General features: G+C 38.5%; 1 protein-coding gene across 1 annotated transcript in view; it reads left to right on the top strand.

Moving 5' to 3' along the window:
* Window positions 1–17,679, top strand: part of LOC114454050 (cadherin-7-like) — a 192,430-nt gene that overhangs the window by 51,758 nt on the left and 122,993 nt on the right. The gene's annotated exons all lie outside the window — the stretch shown is intronic.

Raw genomic sequence — 17,679 nt, 5'->3', positions numbered from 1 at the left:
CTCAGTTAGTTAAGAGACAGGCATCAGAACGCAGTGAAGTAATGTAGTAAAGACACCCTCCGGCTGATGCTCACCATGAGCTGTGAGCTTTCATAATATTTAGCTGTGGACTGTGATGTGCTGTAGCTGGGATCGCTGGCGTCTTGTTTGTTGTGGATGATCTGATCGACTACTCGTAAAATATGCCATGCTGTATTTATTTATTTGGAAGCCGTGATGCTGAGCACATTAGATTCAAATCCAGTTTGTCTAGGCATGCAAGAATCTTTTAAATTAAAGGTCTCATTTTAGCACAGAAGGATGAAACGTTTTGAGTTAGTTTTATCTGATGCAACTCTATTTTGTTCTTTTATCCACCGTCATTAAATTTTTACAGAAGTTAACGCAGAATCCCCCCCTCCAGCAGTTGATTCAATAGAGAAGATGTACCCACATGGCACACATTTGATCTGCTGTTACTATGACTAATATTCATGACCAGTAAACACTGATTCCTCGCCATCACAAAAAAAAAAAGGAAAGAAAAGAAAAAAAAGCAGATGTTTAACAGAGCAGTTACTGCTGTTGTTTGTGCAGCTGTACAAACACATTACACAAATTTAGTCAATGTAACACACTGGAAGACAAGGTCAGATCGATTGAATAGGCTAATTTCCCTTTAGAGGACTTTCACTGAGTATGACTAAATAATAGTGGACAAATGTGAAGTTTTTGTGGTTATTTTTTCTTGTTATTTTGCTTTATTGAATAATCTTTCAGATTTGAATTATTCAGGGTATTTCTATGAAAACTTGCTCAAATGCCTTCTCCCTGTTGTAAAGGCCAATATAGTGAAAATGGGTTGAAACATTCTCTAAACGAGTGGTTCTTAACCTTATTAGAATTACTAAACCCTGCAAGCGTCATTAGTGGATTCACCAAACCTTTCATAATTGGAAAACCAACAACCAACACAAGTATTTAGTTTATTTGGACACACACATAAGCCTGGGTCTTGTTTTCTGTGGAAATGTTTTAAAATGTATTTTAAATTCTTGTAAATTCATATTTAAGATACAATTTTCACATGGTTTTCGTAATGTATCTTTTCAATAAAAAAAATAACAATTTGCGCAACACGTTTTTACTGTTTTGCACATGCCAAACCACTGGGACACTCAACGAACCCCTGATGGAACCTAGGTTACGAACCACTGCTCTAAACCAATCAGAAACCTTGCTTTTGTGGCCTTTAAGAAACTAGTGGAAGTTGCTCAAGTTGCAGGTTTAGTGAAATAAAAGACAACGGTGACAGAAAACCTTTTTCCCTCTGAGTTACGGCTTCTCATACAGGGTTTAAAGACATAATGGTGCCAAACACACCAAAACCCCAAACGGTGAAATGGTAAAGGATGTCCATCACATCAGACCCAATGCAACGATCAGGGTTTTTGGAAAACAGACTCCGTTAGCCTGGAATCTAATAAACTAATCTTCTAGGATTATTCAATGTTTAATACAGGCCCATTAGTCTGGCAGCGCTCACATGGCGTTTGAGTTCTAGGGGCGTGACAAACACTCACAGTGTAACCAATCAATGGAAGAGCAGCCATGATGACAATAGCGCGACAAGCGTAGATATTTTTCCCTAAAGGCTGGGATACACTGGGCCATTTTTTCAATCGTGGCACTCAAACTGTGCAACTCAATTGCAAGAGCTTGAATGTGCGCAGCTCATAATTCGTGTTCTCACACTGTACGGACAGACACTCCGACACGATCTGACTGCTCACACTGTACGTCCATACATGACACGTCGGGGTTTTGTTACCGGAAATGCAACGTACAAATTAGAAGAAGAAAAAGAACTCTAAAGCGTTGCAGTAAAACAGAAGAGAAGAAGAAGAAGAAGAAGAAGAAGAAGAAGAAGAAGAAGAAGAAGAAGAAAGAAGAAGAAGAAGAAGAAGAAGAAGAAGAAGAAGAAGAAGAAGAAGAAGAAGAAGAAGAAGAAGAAGAAGAAGAAGAAGAAGAAGAAGAAGAAGAAAGTGGAGAGACAATTGCAAATCTCAGCAAAAATAGCTTCAATAAAGAAAAGGCGGTGATGTGATGGACCAGGAACTGGCTGGACAGACTGTCAGTTCTACAGCGGTCCTTTCATGTTCATCGATATATCCAGGTTTTTTACAACGGCGTGCAGCTCTGAACGTCTCCGATATATTTGTTTAACACTGCTTGGCGCAGGAGATAAGACGTTCTTCTGATTGGCTTGGTTTCTTTTGAACCAAGGAAGTGAGCGGAAACAGCGGCATTACCGCCTATTTTCTTCAAAAAAGTAAGGAAGTGGGTGTGGCTTATCGTCAGGCAAGGACTTGGATGCAGTGCCGACATTCTGATGTCTGTAGTTGGGCGTCGGCGACGTTCAACATCTTCTCCAACAACTAATGTTCAAGATTCAAGATTTCTTTCTTATTACGTCTCAATGTACAAGTACACAAGAGTAAACTTCTTGGGCTTTGGCTCCTCGCTCTCGCAGCATCACTAACAATCATGATAAAAACTTCAAATTGAAAAACAGCTCGACTATTTGTTTCAGTCACAGGTATTTAAAAGCCAACATCTTGGGCCTCATTTATAAAATGGAGGAGAAAATGTGTATCACTTTCCATAGGAAGAGTGTCTGTTCAATAGGTGGAGAATAGGGCGCACGGGTGCTTATCTCACAAACAGAAAGCTGGAGGATCTTTGGGGAACCCCTCTGTGTATAACGGAGGCTGCTGAGGGGCACACAGATGCACTATATGTGCCAGAAGTGTGGGATTAAATTGCATTTCCTTGTGTTTCATCGGCTCTACACTGAAATAATAAAAACAGGTAGTAAAACACCGTTGGAATGTTACATAATTCACAATATTTCATTTCAAGTAAAACCATATCAGTCCCACGGTGTTTGCTGGTCGGTGGTGCTGTGGAGAGTGAGGCGGGGAGCACCGTAGCCTCTTCCTCCCTTCCACCGCAGCATCGCGTCCTCACGGGTCGATCCTGCCTATGGGTCTCACTGGTCTCTGAAGAGCCACTCCCTCCGGAGTCTCCCGTGCCAGATCAGCCACTGTGCGTCTTTACGCATTGTGTGCGCGTTCCTTTTTATAACAGCTACAGGTGTTGCAGCCAATTGATCAGCAGTTTTGCACAATGATCATGTGATTTTATTTACAATTATTATTATTAATATAAAACTGTATTTGTAGGCACGCAAATCACTCTCTCCCGAGGGCGTCAGTATATATATATTTTGTTTCTTCCTCCGTTTTTGCAAATGTATCCTTCATATATGATTGTGAAATGTTCAATGTTTGATTATTTCACACGAATGTATCAATTCCACAGAGATGTCTTTAATTTCATCCTTCTCCTGTTGGGGGCGGAGTTTCCGTTTCTCATGATTTTGTGTGTATAGCAGTCACCTTTGTTGTTCCTCAGTCAGAGCTGCCGTGGAGGTGCACACATTATCTCGCCAGGTTTGTTTTTTATAAATCCCAAACTTTGCTTATATGTGGCGTACGCTTTCTTTTGTACGTACACTGCATTTCTAAATTAGGCCACTGATCAGCTAATGCATCACACATTTAAGCACTTTTGACCAAATATCAACATATTTGGTCTGAAGTTCGTGGACATAATTTTACTTGAAAGAATTGTGTAAGTGCAAGGACATCATGAGTGTCATGTGTTTTTAGATTACGTTTTGCGCTTAATATTTACAGTAATATTTACAGTCGTTTATTGGGGGGGTTGCGTTCTAAAAATAACATGCAATAGGTGAAATCCGCAAAGTAGTCAGCTTTATTTTTTACAATTATTATACATGTCTTAAAGGTCTCATGTCATGCTAATTTTCACCCATCACCATTTGTTCTAAGAACCCCAAAAACATAGTATTTGAGGTTTATTTTTCCAAACTCACCAGAAATTTCTCCTCTGAAAAGTTACTTTCTGAGCAACTCTACACAAACAGGCTGATTTGCGTCCTACGTATGCATATTCATGAGTGGGCGTGTCTATAGACGGGGCACTGATTTCCTCATCGCTGCACGGTGACGTAGGGCCGGAGGACGGCCCGCCCTCCTCCGACCCACTACGTAGCCGAGCTCATGCTGCTTTATTAACATGAGACAGAGCGTTCGCCGGTACATACATAGACTGTAGAAAATACATACATAGCACTGCACGAAGGATGCTGAAATGGTCACCTGTGCCGCGTCAAATTTGTCATCAAAGTGGGAACGCGTCATTAAATTGGAGCGAGGTGTTTTGGCTCGCCCTGCAGTAAGAAAGGAGCAAATCACCCTCTAACTAACGATTTTGGAAATCAATCTTGTGTATGAAGCCCAAATAGCATTTTTATGATGTTTAAAGCACAGCAAAAGTTGATTTAGTGTAACATGGGCCCTTTAAGGCTGTAAAACCCCTCACCATACACTTTATACACTTTTCTCAGACAATAATGAACATTTCTCTCTTGTTTAAACACTCTCAAAGTTCAAACCTTCGTAGTTTTTAAAACATGAACCTGTATTCAAACATACAGCACTTCAGAGTTACACTACTAGCGATCAGGCATTGATGCAGAACGCATTCAGAGTCTTTGTTAACAACGTCAACATGGACACCGATCTGTTCGCCCATTCAACCATGGAGTAGAAGCTGTGTGTGACCACCTGGAGCTGTATGACACAGCCTTTATAACCAGGACCAGACTAGGAAGGATTTGGCATGGAGGAGAATCAGCGAGGAGGTGGTAGTAGCAGGGAAAAGTTCTCTCTGTAGTTTTCATCTTTGAAAGTTGGCACTGAGCTAGGATAGCATTAGCCGCTAATCCCACCGGCTTTTTTCACTGGTGGTTTATGTGCATGAGAGGAGAAAAAGGAGCGCAGCTCCTCGCTTCAGCAGGCAGTGAAACTCGCTGAGTTGGATGTGTCGCCGGTGGGCGGGGCGTCGCTTCAAACGTGCATATAAAGCAAATGGGGACATGTTTTGATCCTGCGACACACGCGGAACGTTTCTTGTGGCAGATGCGTCTGGTGCCGCAGAAGACGCATTCCGTGTGAACGCAGCATTGGCCAATCAGGACGCAGAACACAGTGCGCATTCATACGCTGTAAAAAAATGCATTCAAAATTGCACTGTAAAAAACATCAGCGAAAGGTGAACCGCATTATAGTGAGGGACTACTGAACCATAAACTTTCTTTTAATTGGTCCAATGCCTAATTGCGTTATAGTGCGGCAACAAAAATCGAGCATTGCATATAATAAACAAACAGATGAAACCAGCATCAGCTTTGTATCATAATTGCAAGGTGTAATACACAATGATGCAGGATTGTTAAAAAAAAAAAAGTTGATATCAGCAGCCACACAGGAAGTCCAGAGGAGAGGAAAATCTAATTCAGGACTGAGTCACATCACCTTTCTTAGCTCCGATAGCTCAGATCCTGGGAGGAGAACTCCTGCAGACACACAGAGACACAGGTTAGTAATTAAAGCTGGTCTTATGTCCTCAGCAGGGGAAGTACACAACAGGCACGTCTGACTGATGAGTGTAATTTATCACACTGAGGGAAAAGGCTCACATGCACACACACACGCGCACGCACACACACACACGCAAACACACACACGCACCTATCAACATTAACTGTGCAGGCTGACTGACACATAAGCAAACGGTAAAAAAAGGAAAATAAAAATAAAAATGACAAGCGCACACACACACACACACACATAAAACCTGCAGGATTTCAGCATTTTAATCAGATAACGCCACAGGATCCTCAGGAAAATATTGAATACGTGCTCTTTACACACATTTTGTAGATGACAGGTAGATATAACACGGTCAAGTGAAGCAGTCCCAAAACAGGAGGATTCGTGGCTTCCCCGTATCACACTGTCTTCTGCTGACTCATCGCTCAGCCTCAAGGACCTTTCAGCAGACAGTGGAATATACTGCTGTGATGTCACGCTCACTCTTGTGCTGTCTGGGGCACTTAAGGCAACAACACAAAGTCAAAGTTTACATGAAGAAACTGCATATTTCCCTTCAATTTTTTTGAAAAAATTGTAGATATCTCTTGGCGTTTTAAGCCAAACATAATTAAGAAAAGCGAACTAATTAGTTTCTCAAATGGGGTAGAGAGAGAGAGAGAGAGAGATGGGGAGAGGGAGGGAGGGAGGGAGAGAGAGAGAGAAATTAACAAACGAAAGCATTAAAAATATTGGGTTTTATGTTCATATTTGGTTAAAAATGATAATCATATACTAAATATTACCAGCAACTCACAAAATGACAACAAAAACACACAAAATAAGAGAAAAAAATACAATAGATAATAAAAAGAACAGACGAAGTGGAAAATTAACAAATAAAGTGTCAGTCTCACCCCAGGTGTAATATGACTGGAAATAATAAAAACTCAAAATAAATCTATTCAGGAGCCACTAAATGGGTGTTTTTCAACCTTGGGGTCGGGACCCCATGTGGACTCACCTGGAGTTTAAATGGAGTCGCCTGAATTATCTGAAAAATTAAGATAAATTTTTGAAAATATTATTTTTGAATTAAAACAACACACAACCTTAAACAACTGTATTTCCATATGTTCACTTGGTTAAATGTGAATCTAGGTCATCTAAAATGCCGTAAAACAAAAACAATATTTGAGCTCAAACATTATCAAAAACTAATTCTAGAAAATAAATGTCTTTGGGAACCACTGCACTAAATACTGTTTCTTTCCACTTGTTTACAAAATGAGATGATTTAAAAAAGTGTTTTATTACTTGTTAATTCCATCATTATGCACTATAGTTGTTTTTAAATAGTTTTCTCAACAAAATGTTGTCGTCGGACAAAGGGGGTACTTGGATTCAGAAATAGAGAAAGGGGGACTTGAGCGAAAACAGTTTGAGAACCACTGATCTAACACAAACGTTGATTTATGTTCTTCTAAAGGATGCGACAGTTCTGTTATCAGTCTATTTTAAAAGTTGGAGTGGAAGCCATTAACAGATTTGTAACTCGTTTTGATGACAACTCCAACATGACATGAATGTAACAGAAGGCCATTAGCGTAATGGTGATGCTTATTAATCTTTCTTCAGAATGTGTCGTTGACAACTTTGTGGAATTGTGCTAAACTCAGAATGACCCCCTTCCTCCCTCACTAAATGCTAAATCTGCCTCCGTGCTGCTTTTGCACATGTCTCAGTAAATACTGTTTATAAGTATTTTAAAGTGGCGCGCCTGTTTTGTAGCTGATGTGAGTGATATATTGCTCTGTGAACACACCAGCTGTCTTATTGGCTTAGCCGACGAAGAAGAAACTTCACAGGCTCATCAGAAAAACTCTCCACGCTTTAGCTATGACTTTTACTAAAGGCCACTTTCAATAAATGTCAGGTTCCCGAACATTGGTAAACAGTTTTAGCTCTGATCAAATTCCAAAGGGTGCTATATATACGGTGAGGTTGCCATGTCTGTAGGATTACCACTTTCAGAAATGGCACAATTAACAAACAGAGCAAACCCCCACTGGTGACTGTAGTATTTATTCCCACCACAGTGAAAGTCTGGCCTTTCACTTCATGTCCCACTCGTCCAAGCATTAAAGCGTTCTTCTTCACTACACGGATCCATAATTACACACTGAGGAATCGGCCTTATTTAAATTCACAGCTTTATTCAGAACTTGTCGATCTTTTATATACGGATGAACTGCTTTTAGTTTTGTAATCAACACTGTTTAGTTTTTTTTATTGGTGGGACTGTGCCTTACAACGTCTGACTTAATTATATTCTAAGAGTCGTTCTAAAATGTGTTTTGGCAACAGGATGATAGGTGAAAAGAAAACCAACTAGCAGCTTGACTTTTTCTGAGGATTTTGTGACTGACTGAGGATTTGGAAATCTGGCTTGATGAGCAAGTAGACGTTTGAGAAGTGAAATGCTCGAGGAGACACTAGCTGTTTTTCCATTGCAGTTTTTCGCAAAAAAAAAAAAAAAAAAAGTATTTCGAACTGTCGACAAAGTACAGTATGAGTGCGCTTTGAACGTGTTTCCTTTGAATGTTGTTTTGGGTAGGAGCCTCGTAACTCTCGTGAAATGTCATCCTGTATATATATATATATATATATATATATATATATATATATATATATATATATATATATATATACATATATATATATATATATATATATATATATATTACTGCCACAAAACACAAGCCAGCAACAATAATAAAAATAGTGATAAATATAAGGATAAGGGATGGACAGGATAGAGAATAAAGTAAATACAATAAAAATAAAGATAAGAGAGAGGAATTACTGCAGTAGATTGTCTTAGGATGGTCTATTTTACTGTCATTATGAGTGAATATTGTAGAATAATTCGACACTAGTAGTAATACAAGTTTGCAATAGCAGCCCAATGGCTCTTTGCCGCGCTAGCTTAGCTTTAGCATTAGCTTTAAATGCTGCATACTCAGTGGTGTGGTGGTTTCTTTAGGTAGCGTTTTGTTTGCAGCTCCACCAGGATTTATTTCCGCGTTATAGGAATAACAAATTGCGATCCTTTGCTTTTTTTTTTTTTTGTGTATTACTGCCGACATGCTAAGCTAACTGTGCCTCTGTGTCCGTGAGTGTTGTTTTCCTGTAGCAGAGGCATGCGCATGCAGGCGCATGCTCACATGAAGCTATACCGCAACTAACACCAGAGCGCTACTCTTTACGTTCCTATTTAGAAGTGCAATGTTGAAAAGGGTCCAGTCTGAATCGCGGCGCAGCGTAGCGTTCCGAAAGTTGTGTAATCAAATTATTACTCTGCAATTATTTGCAGAAAAAGTATCTGCTTTTCAATTACCCTCAGAAATGCACAAAATCTGAATAGCGCAATAAAAACTGTTAATGGAAACACCTGAATTTCGATAAAAGCACTCGAATATTGCTCAAAAGTTTTTACGCTTTCACGTCACAGAATGTGACGTACATGGTCACATGACCACTTCTCTCCAAGAAAACATGGCGTAGTACGTGTAAACAGAAGAGGAGAGCGGGAAATTTCTCAGCATTTTGCTTTGAAATTATTACTGGCACATTAGACGTGAAGCAACAAGAATACAAAGGATTATAAGGAGGTTCTGAGTGTCCATCTTCCTGCAGCAAATGAATGGAAACACGTTCAAAGCGCAATTATACTTTGTCGACATTTAGAAATATAGCTTTTGATTTTTGCTCATTTTCAAGGGTAATGAAAACACAGCTAGTGTGAAACTATGCTTGAACCGTGAATACTAAGACTACATGTTCTAAATCCCTGTGATATTGAGGGAAGGAAGTCCTGCAGATACACTTTGTCTGAATGAGTATTAAAGGATTAGGTCATATTCGTCTCGGCTACTTGAAATTTGATGATTTATTGCTACTAATAAGGTGGTTATCATCCTGCTGATCCACATCACCAATATTTGGATTGTTCAGTGTCCTTGTCGGTCATCTTTTTTATTTGTGTATCGTTGGTGAGTCACAGCTGAGAATAGATTATTGATGCCCACTGCCATCATGCAGTCACCTCACAGTGCTCGGGGTAATGACTAGTTTTTCACGAACAACTTTTTAATCAAAGTAATGTTTGTCCAAATGGCTGCCTGTAGTAGAGGACACACACATATGGAAAAGTCACAGATTACAATAATCTGCAATTATGATTGTAGAAGTCTGAAAGAGACTAAAATAAGCATTATTGACATTATTCCTTGCGTCGCTACTTCTAGGTTGTGGGTGCCACATTCTGAAGTAACGTACTGTACATTAAATACAATAAATTAGACAAACACGCCTGGAGCTCTGTAGAAATCATGAAATGTGATCAGGGTTTCACTATGAATCTGCAGGTCTCCTTGGCTGATCCCTCACAGGTTTACCAGTGTAAAGTTGCTGATAACTGATGTTGAAGTCACTACGTGCTTTGAGTTAGTGTTATCAAGTGTACTGCAGCTGGAGCTGGCCCATGCTCAGGGATTTAAGGTCACTCTTGACTGAAAGAGGCGACTACCACTGGGAGCACATTCACCGTTCACAGCTAAAATAATAGAAATAAATTGTTTTGTTTTTTTTTTTTCTTGATTGACACACTTGACATTAATTGTACCTGCTACTTTCTTCAGTCTCATTTTCCAATAGCCAACATTTGTATTTGTTTTGAAAAAGTTTAAACTGCTAACTTTTTATCAACAGGGAATCTGTGCTCATGATTTATGTACTCAAAAGTAATCAGAATCAGAATCAGAAATGCTTTGTTTATCCCAGAGGTATATTACTTGTGTTACAGAGGCTCAAGAAATATTAATAAGAAAGAAAGAAAGAAAGAAAGAAAGAAAGAAAGAAAGAAAGAAAGAAAGAAAAACATACATCATTAGGTAAAATACTGTTAATTAAATAATGATTAAATACACAATGCACGCATTACAGAATAAAATAATAAAATTATGATAAATAATGATAATAATACAAATATACAAATCAGGTATAAGGTGGATATTAATCCCATAAAAATCATATTAGTTATTTAAGCTTAAGTGTGTGAATTAAGTTGGTTGATATGTTAGCATAAGAGCATTTTTTTTAAGTTGTTAATTTACTAATAGAAATGATCATCACATTTTTAGATAGAAAAAGCATTGCCAGTTAAATTAATTTCCTTCGTGTGCAATTGGAAGAGATCATTGTTAAAATGTTTTTTTTTTTTTTTTTTGCATGCAAGCAGATCTTTAAAATAAACGTACAAAATCATATGTGATTTATGAATTTACGTGCATGCTTTGATGTGACATGGATCAAAGCCAATCCGGACCTCCTGAAATGTGATCCTGCTTGATTTCATCGGCTAGTTACTTTTAACAAGCAGTTCTGATTTTTAAGTATAGAGCTTCAGAGTTAAACCAATATTAAGCCGCGATCAGCAGCTTGTTGACATGCTTTTCCAAATTCTCCGTACAATTTGTCTCCTCCTCACATGATTAGTTAGTGTGACACCGACGACTCTGGGGAGTATCATTTGTTCTCGTGTGTGACCTCCACAGTCCCAAAATGCTTGTGATAGTCTCAATAAATGTGAACCACTCATTATTATAGTCTTTTTTTTTAATTAGCTCTGAATGAAAATAATAACAAGAATAAAATGAAGATTCTGTAACCAAACGCACACATTTTTTAACTTTTTTTTTTTTTTTTTGTGTATAAAATATTGATCTGTGGTTTGAGGCTGAAGAAAAGCTTTTATACTTCATTTTACCAAACTGCCAGACCTGTTTTCATATGAGAGTTAATGGGGAGTAGCTGTAAGACAGATGGAAGGCAGCCACTTTGGGGAAGCCTGTTATCTCTGTTGGCAGAGTGGCGTGGTTTCAAAGGTTTTTCAACTTTTAGAGGAAACCACACAAAGCCGACTGCTGTTTTTGTGGCTACGGAATACTCAAAAAGAAAAAAAGCAAAAAAAAAAGCTGTGTCACAAAGTGCACCTCACACAGATGACAGAAAATAGCCGCGTCATGTGGCAAAGTTACGGGTGTGCAACATCTTTTGAGAATGTCATTTTGTTTTTACTCAAAAACAGAAAGTGGAAATGAAACATTTTTTTCATATTTTCTAGTCATTTCAGCATTTTACACAAAACTCTGGTTTAACCCTTGGTTTTGTCAAATTATTGGTAGAAATTTTAACGTATTTGAATTTGAAATGTAGAAAAACACCCAGGTACCACACAGATTTGGACTATTTTAAATGCACTGTATATGTACAGTATGTGTTGTATAGACCCCTTAATGTGGCTGGAGGCAAAAACAGGAAACGCCGCTGGCTAAAGCATAGATATATATATAAACACCAGATGACGCAAGCGGGATTCGCCAGCGTAGCTTAACGGCGGCCATCTTACCTCAGACAACTGACGTTCTGACATTCTGATGCGCTCTACGGTAGCTGTTGGAAGGTGAGTGATCACCTTAAACAAAAATACCTGTAACTTGATGAAATATTGATGGATTTACAAACTTATTGCAATCATTATTATACGTAGGTACGACATAGGATGCTTGTACGTGTTGAAATTGTCGCTTGCCGTTTGAATATTGAGCAAGTTATGGTTATAGTACATGAACCATTGATGTAATGAGCGGGGCCAGTTGTCTGAGGTAAGATGGCCGCCATGTTGCTATGTTCGCTATTGTCTAACAGCGCGGGTAAGTCATCTAGTGTTTACATATATCTATGGTGGTTTGCCTCCAGGCTAAGCCCCGCCCAACAAAATGTCACAATGTTTACAAACAATCAAAGGGTCGATTGCATTTCTATTTGATCATGGAGACGTGGGGATTATTGGGATTCTCCAAACCCAGTTAAACCCACAGTCAATGTTGAAGCTGATTTAGTGTCATTGGCTTTGAGAACAAAATGTTCAAATGTGTCATCAGCCTCACTTTATATGTCAGTACTCAAAAAATGATGACTCACCACTATGATTGCGCTAGTGACTTAAAAGAGTCACAAAATGTGGTTATACTGCCTCTTAGTGTAGAGATTGTGGGTTGAAATCCCACTGGTGACCCTTATTTGTTTAAATCAAGCCCTGCGATAGACTGGCGTCCTATCCAGTGGTGTTTACACTCCCCCACACCCTCTGTCTGCTGGGATAGACACCAGCATCTCCTGCGACCCTGTACACAAAAAGTAGCTATAGATAATGAGATGAAGTTATGTTTTGAGTAGTTAGTACAGTTAAGGTTGTTGAAGTAAGGGTTCAGGGTTAGAATGAGTGTTAGGATGGTTGGGGTTACGTTAAAAGTTTAGAGCTAGGTTGGCTGCGTCCAAATAGTCCCTCCTATCTCCTTTCCTATCCACTTTACCTTAACCCCATGGATGACGTCATGGGGTTGAAAAAAGGTATTAGGAGACTTCCTAAAAGAGTTTGGAAAAGGCCATCACGTTGTTTTAACAATCAGACGCAGTTCCACTAGGTGACGTAATAAAACGACGGCAGCGTAGGTTAGTGACGTCTGCCGTGGTGAAAAAACTACAAATTTCCGAAAATGGACTAAAAGCACATTTCTAACACTTTCCCCTGTGCCTCTAAACACTAATATAATCTCAAATATCACAAGCTTTGAACTAGGGATAGAACGATATTTCAGTCCGATGCTGATACCAATTTATTTTCCATCAACCTTAGCAGATTGCCAATTTTCTTGAGCCAATTTTTGGAGCCCATACTACTTTTGCTCACTGAATTTACAGCATAAAAATTACACAATGATGATAACAAATGATATGAGTCTCCATTTTTAAAAAAGGAACATTTATTGAAATTAGCAATAATATTTAACAAATATTAAAAACAGGTGACGTAGAACCAGAACAAGTAATCGGATCGGCAAACGCAGCAGCCCGTATTGACCGAAAAACGCAAAAAATCGGCCAATAATATCGGCCGGCCAGTGTATCGGTCTATCACTAGTTTGAATGTTTAAATCAAAGTGAAAGAGGCTACCAGGCTACGAGGAACAAAAGTGAAACTAAAAGAGTGTCACATTGAGAACGGTTGCTCACACTCACCTTCCACTCAGACATCAACATTAATCTAAAATAAGTATGATTTCATGAAATTGTTACATTTATGCAAGATATAGGCATACATAACATTGTAGGCATACAAATGTACAACCGCGCAAAGCATTCCTAGGTGAATTAAATATATTCAATCAAACATGATGTGGCTAAAAATGTCTGATAGCTTTTTCTTGAAGGACAGAGTGCTCTGTTTTATGTCAGTTATAATCTGATAATATGGATTACATATAATAACATATGGGTTTTATAATATTTAAAGTTGTTCAAGGGGCATATTATTGCATTGGTAACTTACATGATATATATCCCTTTTCAGTCAATGTGGGTTTCTGTGAACGCTCTGATGAGCTTGTCCCTTTAAATGTTGTTGCCTCAAGGAATTGTGGGGCAGCATTATCTTTTCTCCTCTAGTAAAGGATGCATCAGTGTTTCCTAGGCTAAATGAGGTTATAAAGGAAGCATTGAGCCTCTTTTCCTCAGCTCTTAGAGAATTAGAACACTCCTTTTCATGGTAGCCATGCACTTAAACACTTCTGGGGGTTAAGGAAAAGTGGATAAAAAAAAGAGATAGGAGGACGCACACTTAGGCTGCGTCCGAATATTCCCTCCTATGTCCTTTCCTTTTTCTTTCTTTAATTAAGTTGAGGAAAGGAGACGCAGCCGTCAGACTATTACGTCACCTAGTGGAAGTGCGTCTGATCGTCAAAACAAACGCGATCATACTTTCCTAGCCTCTTTCCTAAGACCTTTCCTTAACCCCGTGATGTCCTCCACGGGGCTATGGAAAAGTGGATAGGAAAGGAGACAGGAGGGACTATTTGAACGCAGCCTTAGTGTGGAGGCTTAGGGTTAGATTTCAAGTGGTCAAATGTCCCACGTAATGCTATTTTTCACCTCCATTTGTTCTAAGAACCCAAAAACATAGTATTTGAGATTTATTTTCCCAAATTTGCCTGTTTTCCAGAGTTTTAGCCTCTGAAAAGTCACTTTCTGAGCAACTCTACACAAACAGGCTGTTTTGTGGCCTACTTATGCATATTCATGAATGGGCGTGTCTATAGATGGGACACTGACTTCCTCCTCCCCGCACAGTGATGTAGGGCCAGAGGACGGCCGGCCTCCTCCCACCCACTCCGTAGCCGAGCTGATGCTACTTTATAAACACGAGACAGAGCGTGGGGGCGGGGCGTTCGCCCGGTACATACATAGACTGTAGAAAATGCATACATAGCACTGCTGGAAGGACGCTGAAATGCTCACCTTCGTGGGCGTGTCTGTTTACATGTCAATCACGGCAGAGAGCTTCCTGGAGGCGTGGCTTCTCCAGCTCAGTGCCGTGTCAAATTCGTCATCAAGTGGGAACGTGTCATCAAATTGGAGCGAGGTGTTTGGGCTCACCCTCTAGTAAGAAAGGAGCAAATCACCCTCTAACTAAAAAAAAAACACTTTGGGCATGTGTATGAAGCACTTTTATCATGTATATTTAGCTTAACATGGGCCCTTTAAAGGTTGAGGCTTTACTTTTCAGACAAATGATTGAACACTGACAAATGTACAAGTAATAAATAAAGCGAGAGACAATATACATTTTTGGTTTCACAGTGTTTCAGTGGGTTCACGGGGATTTAATGACGACTAAATGAGTCAAAGTCTGAAAGTCTGAAACTGGAGGTTGAGAACAGTAAATCCAGCAGTATTTATAGCTCACTCCACCGCTCAATGCGCTCTACTGTATTTCCTGTACTTGTCCTTAGCAGTAAAAAAATAAGGTCTTTTTTTTCTAACTTTTTACAGCTTTTGTCGTTGGGCAACTGAAGCCTCTGGCAATGTCATCAAAGTAAATCTATCCTGCATTATTGGAAGCTACTTTGCAAACACAGTTGTTAAAATTGTGGATTTAATTAAGGCTTTTGAAGCCTCTTAGATTACACATTGTGCTGCCAATCAAAAATCGCTGCTACTGAGTTTCTTATCAGGAAAATGACAATTATGAGCTGTGTTAGTGAGCCCTCCAGGTTTGGTAAGAGGGCAGTCAGTCAAACTTCATATTCTTTCATTAAAGATGAATTATAGCTAATTATTGATCACAATGAAGCTTGAGAAAAAAAAAAAAAGAAAAAAAAATGTATGTCTAATTTGATAAGAATGTCTCATAAAAGTTGATATAGGTGCTGTTAGGGCTGGGCAAAATAATGTGGAGTTTTCTTTACAATATCGCCTATATCAAATATAAATCTTTTTTTTTTTACCTGTTTGTGTTAAAATTCACATCATACATATATTTAATATTATACAGTTAAACAGTGTCTTTCTTTACATTGCTTTTCAAACAGTATCTCTAAGATATATATATATTTCATTTTATTTTTGTTTTAAAAATACTCATTTTAGGAGTCGCTGCTTTCGTTACTTCTTAGATCAGCATGAATATCTGAGTGCGTCACAACTCAGAACTTACCCTAAACAAGCCACACTACAGAACCCACTCACTCGTGCTGTCCCTTATAGGAGAAAAAGCCAATAGTGGCACATACTGATCAGCTGATTGTTAATAAATGTGTCAGTGTGGCATTTTTCATCAGAAAATTTAACTCAGAATTGTATTTCTTGTAAGACTTTATTGAGTTAAAAATACCTAGATTCATATTGTATATCGATATTTTGAGAAAAAAATATAGAGATGAGTTTTGGTCCATATCGCCCAGCCCTAGGTGCTGCTTTCCTGTGTTTCACACTTAATAGCAGCGATCCATATTATATTAATATAATTTTGCAATGAACATTTGTAATGAAAAAACAAACATTTTATTTAAAGAATTAAACTTAGCACATTTTCCCACTCTTGATAATTATAGTAACAAGTGTTTCTCTGTTTATATATTTTATTTATGTGCTTATATGTAGCGGCACCAGCACTAAATAAAGATGCATATACAGTATATATACATACACAACAGCTAAACAAATACCTTTTCTGGTTTCCTGATATTAAAATTGTACTTCACCTCCATAAGTGACGCTGTTAGAAAGTTCAGCTTTCCTGAACGACTAAGCATAGACTGCCTTTTTGGCATCTCGTCGTAATCCTTGCTTTCATATAAATATAAGCTTCTGTAAATAGAAGTCATATCCTCATGCTGTCGTGTGCCTTTTTGCAACGTGTTTTACATCAAATTAACCTACACGGTATGAATAACATCCATGTTTAAACACTGACGATGATTCCTTTAAATAACAACGACTAAAATGGAAATACACTTCTCATTTTACTTTTAATCCAGTCCATCAATAGGCTACCTATTTCATGTCCATAGCATCTAAGGAGTCCTTTGGTGACAAGGGGCTTTGATTCCGTCTCCAGTAATACTTTGAAAAGTAGACCTATTCCTGTCTTCCTTTTATGCTGATCTCTCTGATGAGAACAAGCTGAATGCCACACGCCACACAGAATCAGATGTATATTAAAAAAAAAAAAAAAAAAAAAAGAAAGCATGCCCTGATTGCAAGCGTGATTCTTTTCAGTGATCTGGACAGTGGCATGACTCCGGAGGCTACCTAATAGCCCTGGTAAGGACTTCTGAGTGTGTTTCATTAACACGTGCCCATTATGGGAGGCTCTGAACATCCTTTGGCTGTATTTGAATAATTGAGGAAAATTAAAGTCACTGATGGACTGGATTCATTGTCTCATTAATGGCAGCTTTGATGCGACTGCTCTTTGTCTTGATGGTGAATCTCACCTCAACTCTGTGTATTTTTTATGCATGTGAGCAATACAGATGTTTAATTATTGCATCAAGCACTTTCCCATCACTGACAGTAACACTGCATGTAATTTTAGTATATTTGGGGCACTCACAATGTGGCTGTTATCCTTTTATTGAAGCTATTTAAAGATACAGTACTTATAATTATGGCAAAAACTCAACTGCTGCAGTAAAAAAAATCACTTTTACTACACCCACAAATATTTATATTTATATGTATATATACAGTATACATATATATATATATATAT

This window comes from Gouania willdenowi, chromosome 20 (assembly GCF_900634775.1).
Source record: "Gouania willdenowi chromosome 20, fGouWil2.1, whole genome shotgun sequence".
Lineage (NCBI taxonomy): Eukaryota > Metazoa > Chordata > Actinopteri > Blenniiformes > Gobiesocidae > Gouania > Gouania willdenowi.
The sequence above is the reverse complement of the archived record's forward strand: the minus strand, read 5'-3'. Positions and strand labels throughout refer to the sequence as shown.